The sequence below is a fragment of the Drosophila serrata genome, unplaced genomic scaffold (genome assembly GCF_035046125.1).
Source record: "Drosophila serrata isolate PLE 108 unplaced genomic scaffold, ASM3504612v1 contig_382, whole genome shotgun sequence".
NCBI lineage: Eukaryota > Metazoa > Arthropoda > Insecta > Diptera > Drosophilidae > Drosophila > Drosophila serrata.
Window position 1 is genome coordinate 2064460 of NW_028257280.1, and position 6000 is coordinate 2070459.

A 6000-nucleotide genomic window follows, 5' to 3' on the forward strand; every position below is an offset into this window, starting at 1 on the left:
CTCTCTTTGTTCGCATCGGTCTCTTTTCAATCCTTGTGACACTTTTATCACACACGTTCGACTCATCAAAAAGTTAACGACGATAATGACAAACATTTTAAAGGCAAACACTCCGAGGCATGCAACCGAGCCATAAGCAGACCCTCCCGGGGACCCACAACCAGAACGAGATCCAGATCCCTCCGGCCATTGGATCCCCTCCAGCCACATCCTCATTGCCTTGTGTGGTGTCCGGCGGGAGATAAATATCTCTCATATAATGCCCCGGCGTTGTTGTTGGGCAAACACCTTAATTAACTTTTTTCATGAACATCTTGGCTTGGCAATCGAGCGACTTGGCTTATTTATTAGGGTTATTTGCTCTACGAGTGCCACGGCTTTCTCTCTCTGTGTGTGTGTGTCCCGTCCTTTTACACACTCACACAAGGGTAAACTACCTGCTCATTTTCACCTGAGTACGTGTTAATTTTGTATATTTATCTTTCTGTTTCAGGGTTTCTGCTCCCCGGCCAAATAGAAAGATTGTATTAATTTCAACGTAATCGGGAATGACATGGGGTATGGGATACGGGGATTGGGTCCGAATTCCAATTAACAGTTTGCCAGCTTCTTTGGCCTCAAAAACAAAACAAAGACATAACCGAAACAAGTACAAGAACAACAACAATTGTATCTGACACGTTCAACTTTGACGTTGACTTTGGCATTCCCTGTACCCCAAAGGTTTTCCAGCCAGCCTTTGGCAACGTGGGAAATGCAAATGGCAAGTCGGAGAAGTTACCAAGTTTTTGGACAAACACACATGGAGAGAGGGGGAGAGAGGGCGAGGAACAAACAAAGGCTTGGAAATGGATCCGGTCTATAGGGGAACAACACTGAAATAATAAATAACAAGTACTTTCTTTTACTGAATTTATGAATATAAAATACGATTGAGACATTAAGGGAAGAGTTCCTTAATGGTAGGATCAAGATCTTTATACAAGTAACTTAGCTTAGTTATCAAAAATTAATTATTTTATATACATTCTGTTAAGATTTGTAGTATTACTTTTAATATCAAAACAAATGTAGCTTAAACCAATTATAAATTTATTTTCACATGTGTCATAAAATAATTTAAATGATGCTCTCTAAATGACAAACCAGCTAGTTAAATAGCCAGACTTTAATATGTGACTTAAATTTTATTTACTAATGAACTAAAATTAATTTTTATATTATATATTATTTTATATTATAATTTCTTTTTGTGCATATTTAACTTACCAGTGCAAGTGTATATCCGCATTGTTTCTCTTTTTTTACTCCGAACTCTCATATTTGTTTGTTTTGGACCCTCTCCTCCACCCACTTGGGACCCTTTCCCTTTCGTTTTTCCCATTTCGGCCTTATTGTTTTTTCATATTTTGACTCTTTGTTGTTTATGCCATAGCTGTCAGCTTCCCTCGATATTTGATACGATTTCGTGTGAGTTCCGTTCGGTTCGTCGGCTTCTGGTTGTCGTCTTCTCAGGTTTGTACTCGATTGTATTTACCCAAAAAAGGCGTTGAAATATGCATAAGGGACTTCCCCATTTCCAATTTCCATGCCCATCTCAAGTGGCAGCGATGCATTTGATGCCACGGCACATGCGCAACATCTGTATGAATGTTGCAATCTGCTGGATCGTTGCAACTTCGAGCTTGGCCGGAAGTTTCGCATCTCTGAGCCGCAGCATCACGAAAGCAGATGCCATTCTCCGATTCCAGATGACTTTCGCGAATGTAAAAATAATTTCACATCAGGAAAAAGGGAAGGGACGGAGGCGGCTCATGCAAATTATGCGATAAATGAAGCGTGGATGGTTCGGGAAAAGAGGTGGCTGCCCATGGGCAGGAACTGCAAATCAGACAAAAACTGGTCTAGACCAGTTGATGTCATTGTAGCTAGTTATTATCTAGGTGCTAGGGCTTATGCCATTTCTAGTTTCAATGCAGAGAGAAAAATAAAGAGAAGAAGAGTGTCAAAAGCAGGTTTGAGTAAGGGAAAGTCGTTAAGGTGTTGCTGGTTTTTCCTACAGAACCCAAAGGATGTATATATCTTGGTGTAAATAGTTTTCCCTTTTTTTAGAGGTGTATAGAGTATCTCAAGCCACCATATAAACATCCTGTCGCGTGGCGTCAACGATTGGGATTTCCACTTGAGACGATTCACGGCTTTATCCCAAAGTATTTCATAAATTTCCCCAATGCCTAATTGATGCTTCCGCTGCTGGCAAAGATCAAGGCGCACATTCTACAAACATTCATTCGAGAGACAGCCCAAAGACAAAAGGAGGAGTCGTAATTTATAAGAAAATTTATTAATTCAAATTGTGTTGCATGGGCCATTTGGGAAGAGTTGATGCCACAGTAGCTGTTGCATGAAAATAAACAACAGAAGCGAAGTTAGTGGGGGATTCGTATGCGATATCCCCAGAAACGGAGTTGACTTACCAAATCCACGTTGACATAATTTGCGCCACATGTGTGTGCAACACGCAGCAGCAGCAGCAACATCACGAGCAACATCCAACAGACTGTGGCATACGTTTCAGCGGTTGCCAGGAAGAGCGCTTCCTTTGGATAAAGTTAAAAATAAAAATTCGTTTTAAACACGTGCGAGAAGTAGCTAGCCCTGGGGGGAGAAACAGCTCCCGAATGCAACAACTTCAGACTCCAGACTCTAGACTTTGACGGGGAGTCTCCCCTCCACTTTGACTGACAATTAATTTCAATTGCGCATTCGCGTTAATCGCCCTAAAAAAAAGAACAGGGAGATTCGAGCCATCTCCATGGCAGCGAACTTAACTTTTCACTCGCCTCCCTCATGGCAAAGATATATAGATGTAAATATGCGGAGTGTATTTTTTCGTAGCCCTTCGCCTGCTGCTGCTGCTGCTGGAGATTAAAAATATAAGTGACAGCCCTGCGAAGGAGGCTGAGGGACTCCGGATTCTGGACTGGGACTGGGACTGGGAAATGTCAAGTTCAAGAGTCATTACAGCTGCTGCCAGTGCCAGAAAGTGTGACGTACGCTCGAGTAGAATAATATTCATAGATAGAAACTGGGGAGCCTGCAGCTGGATAGTGGATTAATTTTGACGTTTATGAGGGCGGCTCAGAGTGCTCTAATTGATTTAAGGGGCGCACGCATTATGGAAAACTCATCCACGAAGTGGACCTTATTTCAAGGGGGGTGGAGGCACGTGGTGCCGGTGGCTTATCAGCGGTGTGGCGGCTCAAAAATTGAATTAAGTGCACTGGCCGCGTAAAAATCACGTCCATTTACAGGGGTCCTACACTCAGAGAAATGAACAAATACACTTAATTTAATAATTTAAAAATCATTTTTAGCCTCCATTTTTAACAACCTTTCTTCTTAAAATTTTTCTTAATTAAAATCTCTTCCATATTTGATTCAAAAATCTATGTAAAATCATTTTCTTAATATCCTTTATCAAGTATTTTAATAAACACTATTTTATAGTATATCTTATTACACTTTTAACATTTATTTATACTTAAAACCTTTGAAAATATCTTACAAGAATATAAATTACACATTATCCCTAAGTGATGGATGGAAGATGGATTTTTCGCTGTGCCGCTGAAAAAAAAGGAAGTGCAAACTTAAAAAGAGGTCCTGTGAAGGCGTTCGAGCCGAGGATATATGTATGGCAACACCAACTTGCAGTTGTTTGCCTGTCTTTTTCGCTTCGAGGTGGCTGTTGTTTGTTTGCAGTTGAACGCCGCCTGCCCTGCCTCACGTCCAGTTGTTGTCGGTGTTGCCGATGTTGCCGATGTTGCCGATGCTGCCGATGCTGCCCCCTGATGATGCCCCCGGCTGCGACCTCTTTGTCCGCCTCGCACGTTCCGCGGTAAAGTCACGTATTTTCCAGGTAATTTACGTTGGGCGAAACTGTTGCCACCAATATTTCTGGCCATGTTGGCCGTTGATTTTAGCCGCGTCTTCATCGCTACTGTTGGTGTTGTATCCCTTTGGCTTTTCCTTTTCCCTGACCCTTGTCCTGGCCCTTTTCCCGTTCTCTGCTGTACTTGCTTTCCCACTCCCCCCGGTCCGTGTGCATGAAATGCGTTTTTTGGCCTCTGTACGTGAGCGTTGTCCTTTTGCTCCCCGGTCGCTTATTGTTTTCCATGCCTGGCCCCGTTATCCTGGCCGAGTGCAGCGAAATGTGCATAACGTGACCGGGTTTCTTAGTTGGCTTTTAGCAGTTCGCGACGGGGACTCGAAAGTGCACAGGACACAGGATGCACTCCTTCCGCCTTCTGCTGATATTTCACTTGAAAACTTTTCGACAACTTTCGGACATTCAGCTGCCACGGATACTCCCGCTCAGGACTCAGGACTCTGACTGAGAGCTCGAGTCCTGCTGAGTTGTTTGTTTGTGATGCTGCAACTGGAACTGCTGCTGATGATGCTGCTGCGGCGGTTGTTTGCGGTAAATTAAGTTGCTGCCATTGAAACTGCACTTGAGTTAATCGTTTAATTGGTTCATGTTACGCGGCAAAAGGTAGTTGCTGAAATTGATAGCCCAACTTTTGAGCGGATGATCCAGTCAGGTAAGAGATCAAGCTCCAGTCCTGCCAAAGCCCTGACCACTTTGTGGGGAGTCATTTCATTAAATGGGGGGAAACTGGGAAGCTCTTCCGCATAAAAGTCAAGAATTAAAATTTATGCCAACGCTGGAATTTTATGAGATCCATACAAAAAGAAAAAAACGTAACAGCGGGAATATATAAATTAATATTTCAGCTCTGAGTGGCACTCGATCCGACATTGTTTTATGGCCAAGACTTGTTCCGTGTTGTTGGCCCTGTTTTATGATGGGTTGTTAATTTTTAAATGCACTTCGCCCCCTCCTCGTCATCTGGGAGGATTGCTGCTATTCCTTTTTTTTTTTTGCCACCGCGGTATTTATGTGCGATCTGAGCCTTGTGGGGGGTGCTCAAGTGGAAGCTGTTGATTTTATTTGCAGAATGAGAAAGAGGCAGCACGCGAGACTCGACTCGGAATCAATATGGAGAGAAAGGTGGCTGGAAAAAGGGTGAGCATGTACTTGCCATAAAATCCCATGAAATATTTAAACAATCAAACTGCGAGCGAAGCACTCGGCTCGGCCCTCTGATGGTGTGGTTATGGGTGGTTAAAGTTAGCGATTCTCCGCTCCTGCACCTGCCAACTGACAGGAGGAGATGCTGCTGTCTCGGTCTCGCCTTCTACCATTTCAGCCGGGTAAGCTTATTTAGCAGTTTCCGTTTCCGCTTACCGTTCGGCTGGCACATCCTGTGCGCAGGATATACTCGCAGAAAAATACTTTTCAAGCACTTGAATGAAATAATGATACAGTAGGGCTGAGACGTAAATCTATCTATATTGTAAGGGGTATTTTGATACTTTTCCAAGGTGTTAAAATATGGTTCAGAAGCTTGTAATGTTGGGAAGGAGTAATTTCCGACCCCATAAACCATATATATTCTTGATCAGCTTGAAAAGCCGAATCGATCTAGCCATCTCCGACAGGAAAACATTTTTTACCAATTTCTTTCCAAATTTTATAACATCGTTACATCGTTTAAACTGAAAAAAAAATTTACAAAAATTGTACATTTTTAAAATTATTATTATTAATTGAGTAAGCAGAGTTATTAATCTAAAAAAAAAATAACATAGGGGCGTTTTCTTAATTTAAATCCATGAATTTTTGGCTTAGTTATGATATTTGCAAAAGAGTTATACATCCTAAAAAAATATATATAAAAACACAATCATCTAAAGGTTCTAAAATGGACATATTTTATCTCTTATTCATAAAGGACCCATTTCCGACCCTACATGTCATATATATTTTTGATCAGAATCAACAGGCGAGTCGATCTAGCCTAGCTCGGAAGAAAATATTTTTTTGACATTTTTTTACATCGTTAAAAATTGGCAAAAATCGATCGAAAAATTTGA